Source organism: Phodopus roborovskii, unplaced genomic scaffold (genome assembly GCF_943737965.1).
Source record: "Phodopus roborovskii unplaced genomic scaffold, PHOROB, whole genome shotgun sequence".
NCBI lineage: Eukaryota > Metazoa > Chordata > Mammalia > Rodentia > Cricetidae > Phodopus > Phodopus roborovskii.
The window spans coordinates 6,857,730-6,879,310 of record NW_026126416.1 but is presented as its reverse complement, the minus strand read 5'-3'; positions in this window follow the sequence as shown (position 1 = coordinate 6,879,310).

Sequence of the window (21,581 nt, the reverse complement as noted above, 5' to 3'; positions counted from 1 at the left end):
GCATCATATGCCTCCTATTGAAAAGGAATTTAAGAGCTTTGATTCCATCAGGATCTCTGTAGATGAATGTAGAAAATCTCCACAATGAGACAGGACACAGGGTCATTCATGTAAGTGCTCTCTCCCAACACTAAAAGTTCTCATTCTTTCTGGCTCTTATGGGCACAGCCCCCGAGGGACAAAGACTTTGTCAGGATGAAGTGAATGCAGGCTTTCGCAAATTTCTGACCTCTTGAAGCAGGTGGAGAGGTTGTGGATCAGGGACAAATGTATCTATAGGCTCAGTGGGGGTCCTCCTTGGAGGTAGCACACTGATTACTTAAGGCAGCCTTGGAGATAACAGTTGCAGAGTTTTCTTACCCAGGTAGTCCCTAGAGAGGCCTCCAGCTGTGCAAATGTGAAGGTTTGGAACAGTTAGACCCAAATCTGCACAAAATCAAATGAAGCCTTTGGGGCAAAGCTTGCCACATCTTAAGGCAAAGGCACTGGTCCATTAAACAACTTGCATCTCTGCTCTCTGCATATGAGGCCAAGAGGCCTATTTCCTATACCTTGCCCAGCTTCTGTTTTTGACAAATGCTCCTTCCCCAAATCACTGTCAATGGAGAGGAAGCTGACCGACTGTATGACCACTCCTGCTCTGTCCAAGTGTGAGATTTTTTTTTTCCTTCAACCTGAAAAAGCTTGAAAGGATAACATTGCCTTTTGTATATATGTAACCGAATAAGTTGGCAGTTTCTGTTTTGTCCTGGAACTGATTTCAGTTGTTTAGAAATGAAGACAGCGAATAAGGAGTCTCAAGAGATAGGTGCTCAAAGTCCTCAGACATTCTAGAGAACTACTCAGCATGGGACTTGGCAGCCACTGCTCCACATCCCAGGAGCTTCTTCATGGCATTTCATCACCCCCACCCCCAGAAAGGCATTCACAATTCTGGACAGACACATGGGTGTGATAAGCAGGGTTTACTTTTTGCTTCTGAAGCAGGAATGTATTCCTTGGCCAGATGCTATATTTTACTTGATCTGTGTATTACATTGATCGTCACAGGGCACAAATAAAACTTTTATGAAAGTGTCTATAGAAAGGAATGCTGAAGGCCCCACTGATGTTTTACAGGTACCACACATTAGCCTGAATTCTTGCCAGTGGTGATAGTGTTGATAGGAATGGTGTGGTAGATAGCTTTCTGCAACCGTCACAAAATACCTATGATAATCAGCTTGAGAGAAAGAAGGCTTTCTTTTTTGGCTCATGGGAGGTCTCAGTACTTGGTTGGATTGCCTCACTGCTCTAAGGGCTGTGTGGAGGCATCACAGCATAGCATGGCATAGCAGAGGAAATGGCCAGACTTCAGATCAGTGAGCTCCAAGTTCAGTGAGAAATCCATCCCAGAAAACAAGGTGATCAGTGAATGAAGATACTCAACATCAATGCCTTGCAGGCACACAAGTTGTGGCAACTCTCAGGATTATGACAGACTGGGCACCAAATCTTTATCACATGGACATATTTGGGGAAGAGAACCATCAGTCATTCAAACCACAGCCTACAGATTGACATTTTACACCCTCAGTTACTGTGTGAAAATCACCCATGGGAAACCTTCTACAGGAATCTGGAATAAGCCTTGGTTCTTCAATTTCTTTTTTATTGTTTTCCTGCTCCCTTGGCTATGTTCAATACTCAATTAGAAGATGCTCAGCTACTGGACATAGTGTTTTATCTTACAGAATACTAATGGAGTTAAAAGAAGAAAATGTTTCCCATATCTCCACTGCTTCAGAGAAACCAGGGGCAGTAGAAATGATATGGATGCTGTACCATCTGGGATTCACACTCTGATTTTAATATATTGTTTTTAGTTCAACAGCAGGAAAGCGAATGCCAAGGGTATGTACCAGTCACATGTGTGAGAAGGGATGGTGGGAGCTACCCTGAGGTTCTCTGACTTGTAGGTGTATCTGTTACTCAAAGCCAGGATGGGCTCCAAATGGAAAGGGTCATACACATCGTAGTGTAAGGGAGTTTAGTGGATTTCTTCCTGGGTGTGATCTGAAGAGAAATGGGAATTAGAGTACTCTGGGACTCTGTTCCTGCATGAATATACTAAGTAGATCAAGTGTGGATGGAGGATAATGGGGAGCTGACATCTAAAAGAGCACACAGTTGTCAAAAGCTCACATTCCAGTCCATCACATCTTCTATCCCAGAATTGTATCTGCTTGGTGAAATTTTGCCTCCTTCTTGTTATGACTTAGCTATATCATATGGGTAGATCTTGATGTTTATGTGGTATGATTGATATCTTGTAACTCACCCAAAGAGAAGCATTATGTATGAAGACTTGTCATTTTAAAGGAGGCTTTGGTATGTTCACTTTCCTCTGGATTCACTCTGGTGCATTCTGTATCCCCTTAGACCCCTGACCTCAAGTGTACTGAGGGAGGATGCCCAGGGAAAACCCAGCATACAAGGCAGCAGCTGAGTTACTGCTTTGTCAGACTCTCACTCCTGTCTTTGATGCACCTTTAGAATTGCATCAGCAGGGCTTTCAGACTCGTTCTTCCCTCTTCTACAAAACCCACAACCCCTTTTGTCCTGCAGATTCTTCCTCCAAAGGTACTTTTCTCTGCCTTCCTACTCTCTAAAGCTATGCTAGAAAAGTACTATCTGGTACCCAGTACCCTCCTTCCTGGTGGCTGCCAGACCTTCAACAGGGTGAAAGCCTCTGGGAGGAGATTCCTCCCTCCTGGTACAGATGTTCAAGGGAAAAGAGAGTTCTACCGCCAGCAAGTTCTAACTCCCAGGCCAGGAGCTAGAAGACAGTGGCTGAGAACAGGATGGAAGCTGCCCAGAGCTGTGGAAAATGTTTTCATGGGAGAGGTGAGGGACAGAAAAGGAAGAGGGCAAAATACTAGCACAATCTGCTCACTAAGATGACAGTAATCATTATTTTTTAAGTTTAAAGGACTATGCTTCCCCTGATTCAATTCCCCCTCCTCTCTCTCTCTCCCCCTCTCTCTCTATCTCTGTTTCTGTCTCTCTCTCTCTTTCTGTGTGTGTGTGTGTGTGTGTGAATTTATATGCTCATGTGTGTGCAAATGCATGTGGAGGGTGGAGGCTAGGCACTGATGTTGGCTGTTTTCCTCATTCACTCTTCACTTTACTTTTGGAGCCAGAGTCCCTCACTAGCTCTGAAGCTCACCCATTCAGTTAGTCTGGCCAGCCACTATACTCCAGGGGTTGTCCATCACCATGTCCCCAGTGCAGGAGTCACAGGAATGTATCACCACACCTAGATTTTTACATGGATGCTTGGGTCTAAACTCAGGTCCTCATGCTCACACAGCAAGCACACTATGGATGAGACCATCTCTCCAGCCCTTCTCTGCTATCCTATAGCCCATCCAGACACACAGGGACTGGATCTCTGATTAAGGTATGGAGTAAAACTTTGAGTGACAAGGAAGTCTGAAGATTCTTTATGGAGATAAAACAAGTCCAGTATCTGGACTTCAGTGCTTCTGCCAGAAGCAGGACTTGACCATGGTATGGTGACATCTTTCCGGACACTTTGTGTAAGTTTCTTACCTGAGATTCAGTTGTCACCGTACGGAGAAAGCTAACTCCTGAAGGGACCTTAAACATTCCAGTTCTCAAAGGGCCTCATCTCTTGAGGACTATGAATCTCAGCTGTGTGTTTCAAAGTCCTTACTGAATGGCGAATCATCTTAAATTCCAAAACTACCCACACAGATGACAAAGGACTTGGAGCATGACGTGATGATGACGTCCACGCACATCTACTAATTCTCTTAAAGAAGTTGAATGTGATTACTCTTTCCTGAGGATGAGCTGGACTGAGTGACTGACTGGAAATAAAATAAAGCCAAAGTCGAAGTGCCATTTCCAAAGCTTGGTCAGGAAAAGATGCTGCTTTCTGCTTTGCTCTGTCCCTCCTAGGGACGGAAGTTCCCAGAAAGCAAAAGCAAAAATGAAATGCTTTACCTGTCTAAATATTCCATAAAGATCACTGACTGACTAGAACTTTGTGTTGATAAAGAGTTGGAATGATGCAGGTCTATAGTTAAATTACCTTGGACTATCTTTAGCTCCCATGTGTTTGGAAAATGTCTTGATTTATGACTTTATTTTGTTCTATAACTATAAAAACTTCACGAATCTATTTCCACACTGGAACACGGCATTTAAGGACAACCTTAATCTGTTCCCTGGCTATGGTTACTGTCATTTGGCTCCAGAATAAACTCTCTTATTCCCTTTGAGCTGAGAGCTGTGTTTTGTATTGACACAGTCTTGGATCATTCCCAGGAGGGGAAGCCTGCTGCCTTGTTGGAAGACTGTTCAGAATTTCTCTAGAGAAGTTCACACAGCCCACAGGTACTCTTTGGAAAGTTGTATGAATGATCCAGCTTTAGGAGAAGTTCCTGAAGACCTGCTCAGTCCCTCAGGTACAGCATCTCAAACCAGCATCCTGTCTAGACAAGCTGGTTGAGCCAATGACCAGCTAAGTCATGCTCAACTTTCTGGTCCTCAGAAACTAAGTGTGATAGTAAATGTTTGATGGTTTGGTATGCTACCTTTTAGGCCAGTGTGTTCCTCCAAATTACACAGCTGATACATAGTGCACAATACAGATAGCCCAGCCCAAGTCCACAAGACCTCAAGGTAACTATATGGGGGATTATGGTCCAGGTTTACATACACAACTTTTCTACTTTCTGTTCTCATGTTTTCAGAAATTGACAGGCAGAACAAGCATCCTTCATCTGAAAATCTGGACTGCAAAATGCTTTAAAACTTAGACCTCTTTGCATGTGGACATGATGTCACAATTAAAAATTTTCACACCTTCAGGCGTCAAAGGCACCTTTAAGATAGAGTTGTACTAAGTGTGATGCAGAAAACTACCTTCAGCCTATGTGTACAAATACATTGGAAACAGAAATGAATTTCATGCTTCGATGAGAATCCAGTCTCCTACATAGCTCATTACATATGTGTGAATATTTCACAATGTGAAAAAAAAATCTCAAATCAGAGAAACTTCTGGATAAAGGGTATTCAAGCTCTGATGAACTCTGATTCATTTCAGCCTGATGTCTATCACACTGTATGTCCTCACAGGATGAGGCCAATCTACTTGGATCCAGGGAGTGGTGGTGGCATTACCTGTGCTGTGGACACTCCCTGCCCCCACCCCATAACATGTGAGAGAGGGATTTGTTAGGAAGAAGCAGTTCAGTGGGAGTGAAAAGGAATGAAAAAAGGTGGGAAGATATGGCCAAAGAACCTTCTATATATTAATATGTACATATATGCAACTGTGAAAAGAATCAAAACAAAGAAGAGATGCTATGAAGTCTGACACTGCTGCAGCATACTCCCAATACTAGGGAGACAGAGAGGGGGCATCATAGGTTCAAGGCCAGCCTAGACTGCACAGTGAAAATTGTGTCTTAACAAGTAGAGACATAATGTCGAGATATGACCTTCACTACTCACAATCCCTAAACCCCAATCCCAGGGGCTGCTGAGCCACTCAGATGGCCCAAGCACCACCTCCTGATGCAGGATGCCACGTTCCCTTGAACTTCTCAGCCATCCCGCTTATTCCTTTTCTTTCATGCCACCCCACTCCTGATGCCATGGCAAACCTTTCCTCCGGTTTAGACATGCTTGCACAAATGTGTCAAAGGTGAAGAATTTTGTCTGGACCCTGCCTGGCAAGCCTTCGTGTTTTCGATGCCTCTGAGGATGAGAAAAGTCAGGTTTCAGAAACAGACGGCCTTGTTTATGGAGAAAGTACTAAAGAGGGGAGGAGTTTAGATAGTGTTTCATGGGGCTATTCCAGGAGCCCAGGAATTTTCGCTCCTTTGTTTTTCTTGGTTGAATGTCTGAAAAATGAGGGCTTAAAAATAAAATCCCGACATCATCACAGACACTAAATCTGGTGCTCCCAGCTGTGTTTTCTGTTGTACTGTAAGGCTGAGGGGTTTTTCTGTCTCAAGGTCTCTTGTGGCTTCAATATTAAACTGGCCAGAAGGGAGAGACTGGGGTGGGGGTGGGGGCAGGGGAGCAAGCCTTTGAGCTCCAGCTTCAGTTGTACTGGTTTTCACACTTTTAGCCACTGCCAGAATGTCTTATTTGAGAACATCCTTTGAATGTGGTGTGCCGATGTGTGCTCCCTCCCCCCCCCCCCGAATATGCACACACCAAGTGCCTGTGTGAATTTCCTCACTCAGCCTTAACCTCTCACTTGATGATCCCTCTGACCCCACAGACTCAAAGGCAGCTAGCCACCCTGTGTCTCGTCCTTTCCTCCAGTGCTGGAATCTTGTGGAGTATGCTTTCTTGGTTCCAATCATGGATTCTCACTTAGTCTGAATGCTTTAGTGCTGCCTCAGGCACTGCTTGCCTTGCCTCATGGCTCTACCTCTCCCTTGCAGTGGAAGCTTCTGGAGTGTTTCCCTTGCTGCAGTGCTAATCATCCCAGTTCCCAAATTGGTTTCATATCTTGAGTTTGGGGGTTCAAGAACCAAGCTACCTGCTTTGCCTGGACTCTGCCCACCTGGTTATAGGCGTGCCCTTCATTTAGCCATGCCCTGTTACTATGTTATCTCCTAAAACCATTTGACCAGTTTTAGACCTCATACCATGGAAGAACCTTGGCTTCCCTGTTACCCATGTCCAGCCCATTCAGATCCCCCAAGGTTCTGCTTCATCCAAAACCTCTGGATACAGATGAGCACAGGGAGAAAGTCTCATATCATCTGCCTTCCTAGCATCTGCCTGGAAGAAGCAGTTGACCCAAAACATAGGAGCTAAAAAGCTCGTGTCTCACAGGGCAGAACTTGGCCAGCAAGAGAAAAGAACAAGATAGGACACACAAAAATCAATCTTTCTTTCTGCTTGTCCTTCCTGTCTTCAAGGGCCATCTGACTCCAGGCAGTCTCCACTCACTCACTCACTCACTCACTCACTCACTCACTCACTCACTCACTCACAGAGCAGCTACTGTTTTTGTTGCTGGACTCTTGCTGCTCCAGAGCTATAGCTTTCACAAGGCCTGGTACCAGGCCGATCCCAGGCTTCTAAGCAAGCAGAACCCAAGATAAAGACACAGTTACTGAACTCACTGCAGGCTGCCTAAGTATAAACCATGCCTGGGAAAGAGTTCAATCTTCTTTCTGTTCTTCACAACCAGTAACACCCAGCAATCTTCCGTCTTAACTCCAAAACATCCCAGAAGTCCCTTGTCTCCTTTCCATTAACACATCCTTACTTTCCATCTTTCTGTTGATATTGCCAGCTTGAACTATTGTCAGATGCAGGATATAGAGTGATGACCAGTTCCAGGTTATCATAGGTACATACACAAGAAGGGTCTTTCTGAAATATACAAGGTAAGTCTCATCTTCCTATTTAGAATGTTCCAGTGTTTTCAACCTTGTCCTGAAGGTTAGAATACATGGATTCACAGGATAAAGACTTTCTAAGCTATTCCTCTGGTCACCTGTTTCCCACCCAGATCCCAGGTATCATATCAGCATGAGGGTACCATCACTGAGTGAGAGCAGATCCTATGAGACTCTAGCTAGGTGGTAGAGGCTCTTGTTTGCTAAATATTGGGATGACTGTTTAAGTGTGTGTTCCCTGGCTGTAGACATTGAGATAAGTGTTTGGATGTAATGCAAATTTGGAAAACAAGTCAGAAAGTGAGACAGGAAATATCAAGTAATCGTGGAGGGGACAGGGATGCTATCAAGTATGTATCACTCCTCAGTGATATACCTGGAGTTCTGTAGATCATGTCTTCAGAGAATATCTCCCCTATGGTATGAGAGGTGAGATATTTGTTCCCTATATCTGCCAGCCATTGAAGGAGAGCCTCTGTGTGTGTGTGTGTGTGTGTGTGTGTGTGTGTGTGTGTGTGTGTGTGTGCGCATACACAGGTATATGTCTGCTAATTCTGAAGTCTTGGAAGACAAATTAAGTCTGCAGATTGTCAGCCACCAGGCTGCTGTCAAGTGTACCTGGAAGGCATGAAGAACTGTGGGTGGGTTTCTAAGCATGAATATTGCAATGGGGGAAGAGCAGAAGAGGACCACAGCAACCTCAGCCATAGCTCTACTATCCAGACTACTATGGAGGAAACAGAAATAGTCTTCCTATTATGTCTGTGACGGGCTAGGTTTAGGATACTATTAGATACCCAAATCCACAGCCGAATATTTTGATGCTTGGACTATGGGGGACATCTCATTCAAATGACATTCTGAGGATCTGTGAAGTGATGGGGATTACTGCAGGCTGTCACCAAATGTCACTCTATAGGTTTAGCATGTGAGGACCTGCAAATTCAAAGTTTCTTTTTGGGAATTTTTTTTAATGAATATTTTTATATGCAGTTGTTTGATGCAATGATCCATGGATGCAACAGGCATGCAGAAGCAAGAGAAAGTGATAAGTATCAGGGCAGAAATTGCAAGAGCAGAAGATCACAGCCAGGACATGCTGGGATATTTGAAGTAAGACCAGAAATCCAACCATGTGCATGGCTGACTGCAGAGAAGCAGTAAGTATGTCATGGGCAATGGAAAATAGACCCTGGCAGCCTTGAGAGCTATTCCTCCTGTCTCTGAGATCAGATGCACCAGGTGATCTAGAGCCCTTAGATGACTTAGGTGAACAGAATTCTGCAAGATAACAGGTTTCAGCTGCTTTTGCTGGTGTCACAGGAACTTCAGTTTCCGGTAGTTTCCTGTCAAACACTCTAAATGCCAATGGAATTATCTCAAAGAAGGCTACTAACCCTGAAAACCTTACCCTCAAATAAGAGAGGCCCCAAGTCTAATTAGAAAGTGATTAGCTACCCCACTACAGCCATGCCACTATTATATCACTGGGCATAACTTGTCTGGCAAGTCAGTGTTGTAGCATGCAGGTTCCAGCATCCGGTAAGACTGTTGATTTTTTTCCCAGGCAGCCTGCATAGCACCTTCTGGTGCTACAAAAACTAGCCAGCAGAAAAAAAAAACTTTGAGTTGTTAGAGGCTGAGTTCTCTATGAGTTGGCAGTGTAATTTTCAGCTTGAGAAATTATGCAGAACATTTTCCAAGTCTTCTTGAATCCACCAAACAAATTTAGTTCAATCTTGGAGCGCCAAGACAGGAAGCCTGAGAAGATAATAATTCCTCCCACTGACAAACCTTAGGGTTTATGGGCTTAGTTGACAGAGCCTTAGTTGACAGAGTTTGGGACAACCCAGGTCACCAAAGCCAGCAGGCTCTAGCGGTGGCTGGAGTTCCAGTGGAGAACACTGGATGCTCCAGAATTGTTCCCTCTTTTGCCTCTGAGCCTCTCTGTCAGGATAGATAGAGATGGCCAAGTGAGGAAGAGAGAAAAATCTTGTCAACATGGCTAAGAGATGCCAAGTTCATACATGGCTAAGAGATATGAAGTCCACTGACTACCATTGTGATGTTCACTGACTACAAGCCAGTCAACGCACCTTATGTAGAAGGTGCATTGGGATGACTCTGGCATTGTTTCCTAGTCTAGCTTTCTGCTGAAGGACATCAGCCCTTGCTCCTGCAAAGACCCCTGGGTAGAACTGTTTCCTTTTAGTTAGGTCTCATTGGTTGCTGTTTGACGTGAACTGATAGAATGAAATTAATGATTTGCATGAGCCAGATGCTTGTACCATGTGACTCTATTATAATACACAAGTAGAAAAAACACAAAAACAAAACAGAACAAAAAAAAAATGTCAATGTAGAAGCTGTTGTTACCATAGGCTGAGGGGGAGCCAGATTCTATTTCTTGATTTCTGGGCTTAATTGAACCTACTGATTTAAACAGTTAATTGATTCTGAGTATTAAAATAGTGAAGACTGGATGAAAGATGAGGGTGGTTTTCATAAAACAAGAATTTCCCCAGCTTTTCTAGTTGGGCGAGAATGGGGAAATGGTTTTCTGCCAAATTTTCCTTTAATAGTTCATAAAAACTTGACCATGAATAAGGATCACACTGACATAGCATGCTTGAGTTTCTAAAGTGATACTGGGCTTATTAGTTCAATCATGGCTCCTGAGGGCTGTTTTGTGATGCTCAGAATAAATGGCTCACACAGATGGGAGGAGTCAGATCACAACTAGGGTTTAGATCCTCTGGGATTTCCCTCATAGTGTGCTGGAACTGGGTCCTTCCCCTGCTTGTCTTTGTTCTCACAGCAGGTCATGGAATAGAGATGAAGAAGACTCTGAAGGAGACAGACAGACTTAGCATGCCTAAAGGAAAGGGAATGTATCATGCGCTCAGGACAAGTTAGGAAGAATCCAAAACTTCCTTCAACTGATAGCCACATTCACCTTCTATATATAACAAAGAGCTAGGATGGCTGAATTTGTATTACATATGGTAAAACAATTCCTGACAGGAAATGTGTGTCTAAAGGCACCTGAGGGGTAGGGCCCAGCTCTGCAGCACACCCTGTAAGATGATAAGAGAGGCCAGCATGGCCGGGGAAGACATAGGAAAATAGAGGTCTGCCTAGGATCCCTCACAAGTTTGCCATTTCTAAGCTGATGGTGTATGACACAGTGAGTCCAGGGGCAGCGTGAAGCCAGACACGGTCCCTGATGCTGAGAGCAGGCATATCTTCTTTCTTTGTCTATTCTCAGTGCACACTAGTGCCCACAAACCTCTCAGCTACTTCTTTAACTTTGCAGGTATCATCTGAAGCAGGAATGTGGAGGTGTCACTGTGGAGGTGGTCATGGAACCTGACCCTTGACTTCTTCCTGTGTGATCTCCTGCACCTCAAGGAATCAACACTCAGATGGGAAACACTCTTTTGCATCTTTCTATCTGTGACTTTTGTTTTTCTGGTTTGTTGTTGTTTTCCCAACAGCTTGTATTCACAAAGGCAGGCACAACTGATTTCTGGGGGTGAAGAAGGGCTTGCCTTATTTTGACCAACAGAGTCCTTTGTCTCATCCTAGGTGAGGCCGTGTGTTTCACCTTCATTCTCACAAAATTCCAAGAGTCACCTCTGTGCCTTTAATCAGATACCGGTGATCTCCTGGGCAGGGTGCCAATTGGGGAGAATGTCTGAATCATATTTCCCAAGAAAGAATGTGCAGGTTAAGGAAAGAATACCATGTAGTTTGTATGGGAAAAGTGATGTAATTCTATTTTAATTAAAAATCATTTAAAAAAGAAAAGAAAGCCACACATAGAATGTTGCTGTCTTTGAGTTCTAATTCCACATTTAGTCCTCAGTTCTGGTCACTCCCAGCCGGACTGACAGATCTTCAAGGGATCTTTTAGTACCTCACCACCCCAGGGTCAGAAAAAGATGTCACCAGCTCACCCCTGGATACACTGGGTTCCTAACACTCCCGCTGAACTCAAAGGTGGGGTGGAAGTTCAGGGCAGCCTGGAGCCCAGTGTCCTGTGATGGGTGGTTTCAGGAAATTCCAGGCCAGCAGGCCTAATAGGCTGCTATTTTTAAAGGATATGAAGCAAACCCAGGGAGAGGCTCAGTTCAGTCAAGGCAATGGTCTCAGAGAAGGGAGGTATGGATGGTGTGCACCACACTCTGTGCCTCTGGGGTGAAGCCATGAGGGTGGGTAGCTTATAACTACAATATCCCTTAGACAACCACCCTTAAAACAATAACTTAACACAGAGAGGAGTGTTTTGCTTCTTGAGAGTATATGAGGAAAATGGGCACATTTGGCTGACTAGTTTGCTCCATACCATACCTGACCACCCCTTCCCCACATACACACCAGTGTGTCAGACCAAAGTTCTGCAGGGCAGAGTTCCAAAATGAGGCATCTCTTTGGGGCTCATTTGTTTGCTTAGTCAAGCAAGATTACTCCAATATCAAGGCCATGGTTCCCTGGATCAGCCCACAGACCATCTGACATCTCTTCATATCAACCCTGCTTCCTGCTGGCTCCTCCCTTAATGGTCTCAGGAAGTTCAAGGGAAGAACAGTGTCTACATGTCCTCTAATACTAATGCTGCTCCAGAGTCCAGCACACAGAGTCCCTGGTCATCTGGATATCAGTGACAGGGACAATGATGTACCTGCAGGACTCTGATCCTGTGATTCTCAGGGAGCCCCTATACTCTAATAATGATGTGTACCCAGGTTCATTCAAGACATCAAAGTACAGGCTGAAGACATAGCTCATTAGTAGAGTACTTGCCTAGTGTGTGTGAAAAACTGTTCCCAGCATTGAATGAATTGGGTGTACTGGTGTAGGTCTAAAATCCCAGCACTCAGGGGATAGATGCAGGGTCATCATTGGCTATATAGTGAGTTCCTGGCCAACCTGAACCACCTGAGGTGCTGTCTTAAATGATATATTAATTAATTTTTAAAAAGAAGAAAAATAAACATCAAAGATTATGCTTTAGAGAATCTGAACAGAGATGCCCAGGGATCCTCTCCTGGTAGAAGTTAAACTTCCATGAAACCTTGGCAAACCACTGCAAAGAACCCTGTCCCTGCCTACCCCACCATGTCTAAGATGGGCTCTTGGGATTTATGTGGGACCTGGCTGTAGATCTGATTGTGTTGTCTGCCCTCCTGGAACTCCAGTGTTCTTCATTTGAAACAACAGTGATGCCCACACAGCTCTGGGAAGTGGAGAGCATCGAGGCTTCTTCCCTCCTTAATAGGCTTTTCTTGGATATCAGAAGAGAGTACCTGCTTCCCTGGAGCTGGAATTACAGGCAACTGTATGTTGACATGGTGCTGGAAACCAAACTCTGGTCCTCTGGAAAAGTAACAAGTGCTTTCAACCACTGAATCACTTCACCAACCCCAAGTCAGGGTTCTCTTTGTACCAAAAAGGCAGTCTCTCAATGAGTCACGGCATGCATTTGCATTGCCTGCTTGGCCATTGTGTGGCAAAGAAGGAACTCTGCTAAAGCTAGCTTTTGGCACAGGTTCCTGCTATGTAGTCAGAGATCAGGATTGTACCAGAAAAGGTTAGTGATTTGGAGAATGCTGAGATAGCCAGTTCAAAGGAGAGGGTAGTGATGAACTAAGAAGTTTGTTTTTAAAGCAAGAAGAAAGGCTAATATCCTGAGGATTTAACATAATTGCGGAAAGGATTTAGGCTACATAACAGTTGTTGACAGATGTTCTGCCCTCAATACTGTACAAGGCAAAGTAACCAAAGAAGAAGTGTGTTCATAATGCAAGTTTCAGTTCATTTTAAAAAGAAAAATGCATCTCTCATGCCTGAGGGATATAAACACAAGCAGTTATTGTGTGCTGGCAGATGACATAGTTTCCCTCTGACTTTCATGGGGCTCTAGTTCTCCTGAGCACCAGCCCTGAGGGTGGAGTTAATAGAGTCCAGAAAGCAGGCCTGACTACAGGCCACCTGCACACCATGTGTTTGTTTGGGCTCTAGGCCACTCATTTTTCTTAAACTGGGGGTGGTGGTAGTTGCTCTCTGTGGGGTATGAAGTGGCTATGGAGTGGTGTGGTGGAAACAGGTTAATTAGATGCGTAGGGAGAGCTGCAGGGACAGTGAGATGATGAAATACTTCAGAGGTACTGGGCACGCATGTGTTAGGTTGTCAAGACACAGACACAGTAAACTCAGTGCCCAAATTCTTAGCACAACAATGTAATAGTACTCTTCCAAAGGAGCAGGGAGAATGGGCACATGCACTCATGTGAGAAACACTCATGTGTCCTTAGGCAGCAACTATCTCTCTATGGTGGGAGTCCGCATTAAGATGCATTCACCCTGACTTTTGACCTCAGTAAGGTCATAGCCTACCCACACTGGAGTACCCTCTTGGCACCAAGTAAAACTTGGAGTCTGGTGAGGATACCACAAGGAAAGACAGCAACTGAGGTGACCTGTGGCCTCCCAAGGGAAGCCTTGGATTGGCATAAGCACAATCAAGAGTTGAGAGTGAAGTGAAAGGGAGAGATAAATAGGAAGACACAGACAGAGAGGAAAAATGGGCCAGGAGGGTTATCCTCTCCCACTCAAGTCAAAGACGGTAGCATGGTAGTCTGGTCAGGCAGAGATCTTATTAATCTTCTTGGCAGATGTAACAGCCTACCCTGTAGCCCCACTCAGCAAGACATCACCTGCTTAGTCAGTGTAACAACTATTGAGTCAGGATATTTTGCAGGAATTGGTCAGTAGTAACTGTTACTCCATACATTTCTCACTCAGTCCCATTTCATTTCCACAATCAACTGAAAAAATGGCATCACCCTAGCTTTTTGGATGAAAAAATCTGAACTGGAGATCAGAGAAGTCACACCACCTGCTGTGGTCACACAGTGGAAGAAGGCCCTGAGGTCGTACCTCTGTGAGGCCATTTTCTGCATCCCAGGCTTCTGCATTACAGACTTGCCCCTGGAGATTCTATAGTGGAGCAAGCTTTTAAGAATAAGAAAGTGGGCCACACAACAGGTATTGCATGTTAGGTGTCTAACAGCCAGTTCAATGTTAGAATATTGAATCCCTGGCAGTTGAAGGATTCTAACTAAAAGATTCCCAGTCATTTCTCTCAAGCCCCTGATCCCCAAATTATGAGCGAAGTAATGGATTTGTTTGAAGTTATTAGGTTAGGAGTAATTTATTGCACAACAAAAAAATAGAGAACTCTCACGGGTCATTGTGAATCCAGGGTCAGATGAGCTACATGTAGGTCTGTCTGCTTTGCTCAGAGAGATTGAAGAATTTCTTCTGACTGTAGTAACCTGTGCACTGGCCCAGCTGTAGCCATAAAACTTCCAAGGAGAGAGTCTTGGAACAAATTTTGAATTGGTGAGTGAAGAACCCATCTGCAACAGAGGGTAGCAGGAGCCCAGAGAGAAAATGTGTGTTCAGAAGTTCTTCAGATGGATCTGTGAGAACAATGAAGACCCAGGCATGGAAGACAGAGAAAATAAAGGGCAGAAAATCAAATACGGTTGTGTAGGCATGAGTGGCACATTGGCATTTTGCTGTTACTGTCCATTCTGCTTCTTATTTCAATAGCCATCTTGTTTTTGGGTTATAGCTCCCCTGAGGCAGGATTGGAGTTTATTCTTGTCCCTGAGGTATCCTCTGAAGTAATCTAATCTCCCAATTCCCTGAGCACCTCAAAGATGGAGTTTCTGCTCCTAGCAACCAGTACATGGAGACAGGGGGAGGGCATCAATATGCAGTGCCTTCTCCCACAGAGATGGGTTTATTTATTTATTTAAAGAGTAACAGATATGAGTGCCGTAGATCTTGTAATTTCCATCCTTATATTAACTGCTTGAAATCTGCCTAGGCAGCCCTCCGGTTGCCACCAAAAGCACCAGTGTCTGCCTTCTCTATAGACACAGCATACATACAATCTCGCCTTTGGGGTTCAAGTTGTACAAGAATCCAGACTTTGAAGACAAATCAGGCTTCCAGGGATAGATAAGAGCAACGAGGCAAAAAATGATGTCAGGTAGTCAGCCAGTCCTGCAAACGGTGGAGGGAGGAGGAAGGAATTGGGGGAAAGGAGAGAAAAAGGCGACTGTGTGGTTAGGTACCTGGATTATGTTGGACAGCTGCTGAGGTTGAGGTACACTGAGTAACTCAGTATGAACAGTCCTGGGGACTCAGCCCTGGACTTTTAGCCAATGGATGCTTTGTTTATTTTTATTTGTACAGTGGAGAGAATGGCTAGACAAAAGAAAGGAGATTAGAATAAAGAATTACGACACCGCAGATCAAGAAAAAAGGAGAAAAATGATAATTTTGGGGGTTAAAGAAAAGAGAGATATTAATTGCATTTGAAACAATATTTTAAGATTCTAAGAACAGCTGTAGCTTAATGAAACCCACAAGAAATGCAAGCAGACACTTGCATTTGTCTTTGGATGCTGAAAGCTCCCAGATGGAGCTTTTTGCATTTGTGTTGAAGCATGCTGTGTTGGATCCTGAATTGGCATCTTTTCAGGGTGACAGTGAAGGGCTATGATGGAAGGAAATTAAGAACAGGGGAGTTTATGACTCACCATCTCCACCACAAGTGGCAAATCCCTGTGCCAAAATAACCTACCCGAGAGGCCTGCACCTTGCTGTGGCTGCTTTCTGGTTACTGTGAATGGTTATAAGAGGGCCTATAAGGCCTGTAGAATCTAAAGCATCCGCTGCCTTACCCCTCACAGGAAACAATTGCCAGCCTCGCTCAGAAGAGCATTGTGCATTCTCCCCTTGATGCCACTTTGTCACTTTGTTCAAAACAGTGTTGGATTATTCATAATTACACAAGTGATAGAAAATTAGATGTATACAGGTATACACACACAGGTATACACACACACACACACACACACACACAGATAAGCACAGGCAAACAGACACAGACAGATAAGCACATATACATTTATACACATCCATAAATAAGTGACAAGGAAGAAATAGCAAAGGATTTATCGAGGAAAGACTGTTGCTGGTAGTTTCTTTCCCTACAGGTCCTGCAGCTGCCTTTGAGCCCCAAATAAACACAGAGATGCTATATTAATTATTAAATGTTGGCTGATGGCTAGGGCTTCTTATTGGCTAGCTCTTTCTTAATGATTAACCCATTTCTATTAATCTATGTATTTCCACATGCTTTTTGGCTTACTGGAGAATGCCCTGACCCGTTACTCCTTTGTGGTCTACATGGTGACTGTTTTGTGGTCTTCCTCTGCCTACCTTTTCCAGAATTCTCCTTGTCTCTATCCCACCTATCTTCCTGCCTCATTGACCAAACAGTGTTTTATTCATAACCAATAAGAGAAATATATATACAGAAGGACATCCCCTATCAAAAGACAGAGGAGGTGTGGATGAGATCTCCTCTAGCCCAAACTGCCAGCTCCTCCTGTGTGCCAGACACATTGCCCCTGAACACACTCAAGGCATTTCTGCTCATGTGGGAGAGACTCTGGGGGCTTCTCTGAGCTTAGGAGTGTGCTTGATCACTGTGTGGACAAAAATGATCGACTGGACTAATCAGCCCTTAGTAGAAGATAAGTGGGAGTTGGTGCCTGTACAGCCCATCTTTTGGACCCCTTGGTGGCCAGAGTTCTGGTGCCTTGCCACCTTTTGGATATGTGGGTGGGACTGAGCCCAGTTGCCTACACCCTGTGTTGCCCTAAAGGGCTCCCCAAGTCACCTCCAAATGAACTGCTGAAACTCATATTCTGGGTTTGGAGTCTGAGTCTGGAAGGACTGATTCACTGATGCACACAGAGGGCCAAGGAAGAAGCAACAGGGCTCAGCTTTGAAGTGACCATCTGTTTTGGGCAACAAGCCCCATTCTATCTGGGTGCACTTTGCTTTTGTTGCTTTTGGCAGTGAGATTCTTCACTTTGCTGTTTCCCTGAGCTTGATGAACTATTCTGTACTTTTAAGCAAAAAAAAAAAAAAAAAAAAAAAAAAAAAAAAAAAAAACAGGGCAAATTTGACCAAAGTCCATGATAACATCTGGTGTTCTTACTCAGTACCTAAAACTGAGGAAAACATCACACAAGTGCAAAGAGAGGCAGCTTTGAGGAAAGAGTCAGAGTTTAACCTTCTGTGCTATGCAAAAAGATTTTAATCCAAGTAAAGCTTTGTTTGGGCACCAGAGACTATTTATACAGACAGGCAAAGGAGAAAGAGTCACTTTATGTTTTCATCTTGCAAACTCAGAGTCATGTAAATATGTCCTTCAACTACATGGTTACTTGCTCTATCAGCTTTAAAGTTATAGGTACATACATATATACATACACAGAGACATGCAGACATCTGTATGCATAGACACATATTTAAAGGACACACACAGTGCTAGATAGAATGTGGAAACACATTCATCTTCATTCAGAGACTAAATGGGCATGAGAACCTCTGAAGGAGGAAGAATGTCCATCAATAGGACTTCCCTTGAACCGTGAGGCTCCTCCCACAAGAGGAAAGTTAGCTTTTATAGAGGAGAGGCACTGTTGGAACAACGAGACCCTTCAGAATGATGCACTCACAGAACAGGTCTGCTCTGTATGTGGGAGGAATATGGAACAGAGATGTCTCCTCCTTTCTGAGATAAAGGCAAATTATGTCATAAGGAAGTGGGGGTGGTGATGGCACAGGAAGGAAAGATGTCTTAGGGGTTGCTATCACACTTTCTCATTGGACTTTTCTCGCTGCCTATAAGGAAGCAAGGTTTCAATGGGCCCCTTCTGAGTTAATATTCCAGTGTGTCTGACTGTACTAATTCATTATAGAAAACATGGTCTATGTGTGAAGCAGACCATCTCCTGTTGGCAGGCTCTCTGGTAACCTGTGAGCCCAATGAAAGAGTAGCATGCTGTGTGATAAGGCTCGCTTGGTGATAGTCTCTAGCACTTGTAGAGCCCAGGCACTACACCTTCTCTAAGTCTCACTACAACTTTTCAGAGTAGGACCCCAGATGTCTTAGATTCCCTGTTGCTGTGATAAAATAACCCAACAAAAGCAAATTGGGGTAGAAAGGGTTCATTCGGCTCATTGCTTAGAAGTCAAGGCAGCAGGAACTTGAAGCAGCCATTCATATTGCATGCATAGCCAAGAGCAAGTAACAGTGAGTTGTTATGTTCATTCCCGTACACAGCTCACTTTCTCCAGTCTTATATGGTCCAGGATCTCTTGTCCATGGAATGTGCCATCTACAACTGAATTGATTTTCCCACTAATCAAGATTATTTTGCACAGACATACCCACAGACTGACCTAATGTAGACAGCCCCTCATTGGGAGTTCTTTCTCTGGTACTTTTAGATTACGTGAACTTGAAAACTACAACAAACCATCACATCATGTTATTGTGTCTCAAGAAAGTATGTAATTTTCTCAAGAAAAAAATTGACCAGTATATTCACCATGCTGTACATAAATTACTATTCTTCCACAGAATTACATTCCCCCTGCCATGATAAAGCCAGATTTACTCTTGGTAAAGCCTGATTATTGCACCTACCCTATGAGCGGTTCTTTGTACAGCTCTATATTCTGCACCAGAGAGTCAGTAGATAGCACTGACTTATTGGGATCCACCAAAAGTGCAGTCTTAGATGACTAGGATTCAAGTGACTTGATCCTTGGAAGCATCACTAGAGCATGGAGGAAATGGGATAATGAGATAACCCAGTGATTGCATTAACTGGGGTTTGTTCCTCCTGGGGAATTCTTAGGATGGTGGAAAGTTTGGGTGTTTTCCATTCACCCCTGTCCATCACTGGCTGAATCTGCCCATTTTACCCTGAATATGAGCCTGGCATGTCCCCCAGAGAGGACTGTTTCCAAGTCGAGGGCTTCTGGTGCTTGGCAGAAATTAGCTATCAGTAGTACCAGAGGTCAACTCAAGCAGACAGGTCAGCATATCAGATTTCAACCATAAGAAAGAGGTTGGGCTGAGAAACCACAATTTTAATGGGTTTCTATTTCTCAACAAATAATATTAGGGAAACTGGACATCCACATAAAAAATGTGCTTGCATCTTATACTGTACAAAAATGTTTGCTTGAAAGTAATCAAAGACATAGAAACAAGATGTAAAACTATAAAACTCTTAGAAGAAATCATAAAGAGACGATTGCAGAACACTCAATATCACAATGGTTTCATAGATATCCCTGAAGTATAGGCAGTGAGAAAAATGATAAGAACTAATCAAATTAGATATCTTTATTCACCAAAAGACACAACAATTTGAAAAGGCAACAGATCAAAACAGAGGAAATACTTGAAAATCATTCATTTGATAAGTTTTTAATATCTACAGTCTAAAAGGGGCACTTATAATTCAACAACAAAAGACAATCAGATTAAAAATGAGCAAAGGACTTGAGCAGATATTTATACAAAGAAGATACACAAATGGTAAATAAAGCAAATAAGAGTTATTCAAAATTACTGGTCAGTAGAAAGATACAATTTAAGACTACAGTGAGTTCACAATCATCAGAATGACTAACACACACACACATATTATTACATATATTTGTACATAGTAATTTTTATTGTCAAATAATTGACACATCCAGAAAGAGGGAACCTCAGTTGAAGAATTTCCTTCATCACATTTTTCTGTGAGCTGGCCTGTGGAACATTTTCTTGATTGCTAAATGATATAGAAGGTCCCAGACTCTTTGGGGGTGATAACACCTAGGTAGGTGTTCCTGGTGTTCCTGGGGTTCTGTAAGAATCCTAGGCAGAGGGACAGAGGGAAGAAGGGAGGAAAGGAGGGAGGGAGAGAGAGAGTGTGAGAGAGAGAACCGTCAAGTATCACTCCTTCATGATTTATGTTCCTAGGACATATAAATATAATACACAAATTCTTTCCTTCTCAGCTTGCTTTTGATCATGGTGTTTCTTATAACAACATAAATAAAATTAGAACAATATATAAATCAGGAACCCATAAAGAAACTAAGAAGTGGAAAACTACAATACCTGTGCACTGATGATGAAAATATAAAAGGTATAGCTTCTATAAACACATTATAGTAACTCCTAAAAAAATTAACATATGATCTAGATTCCACAGCTGCATATAAACACCACAAAATTGAAAGCAAGGTTATGAAGACATGTTTGCAAGTATGTGTGTGTGTGTGTGTGTGTGTGTGTGTGCACGGGCACATACACACGCACACATACTTACAACAGTATTAGTTACAATAGCCAAAGGATGGAAACAACCTTAGTATCTATCAGTAACTGAACAGACAAACAAAATGTAGTACACACAGACAAAGGAATATTATACAGTTTTAAAGATGGAATTTTGTTTTGTTTTGCAGACAAGACCCTATGTATCCCAAGCTGTCCTTGAACTTACTCTGTAGCCAAGGATGACATTGAGATTCTGATTCTCTACTTTTACTTCCAGAGCACTATGACTATAGGTAAGTACTGCCACCTGGCTTATACTGTATTGGGGATCAAATCCAGGGCTCTGTGTAGGCCAGATGACAAACCCAGGGCTCTGTGTAAGCCTGGTGAGCCCTCTACCAGACAAGCTACATTTGACATATGCTACAATGAAGATGAGCCTTGATATAGGTAAAAAAAAAGTCAGTTATGAAAGGACAATGCAATATGAAAGTTCTAACTTTACCTGCTAGATAAAGTTTCTTTACTCAGTACGTTAAGTGCCTGGTGAACAGAGTTCTGGAGTTTTGGTACCTGGCAGCCTGTACCTACTTAATGCCCTGACCTATGCACTTAAAAATTCTTGAGACTATAAATTCTGTATGATGTGGATTTCCCCACATTTATGGAAGAAAAAAACTCTCTAATTGCTCTGATGTCCAGCCAGATCAGGGTGGACCAGATTCCACATGTTGCAGGTGATCAAAGATGCTCATGTCTTTTGAAATCCTCATGGAAGGGAGATTCCTTTTGGGCATTTCCTAATCCAGCATGCCAGAAGTATGAAAGAATGATGGTGGAAGAGCCAAGGGAGGCAACCAAAGGAAACTGAACCTCCCCTCTGAACTCGCACAGTCAGTGACATTCCTTCACAA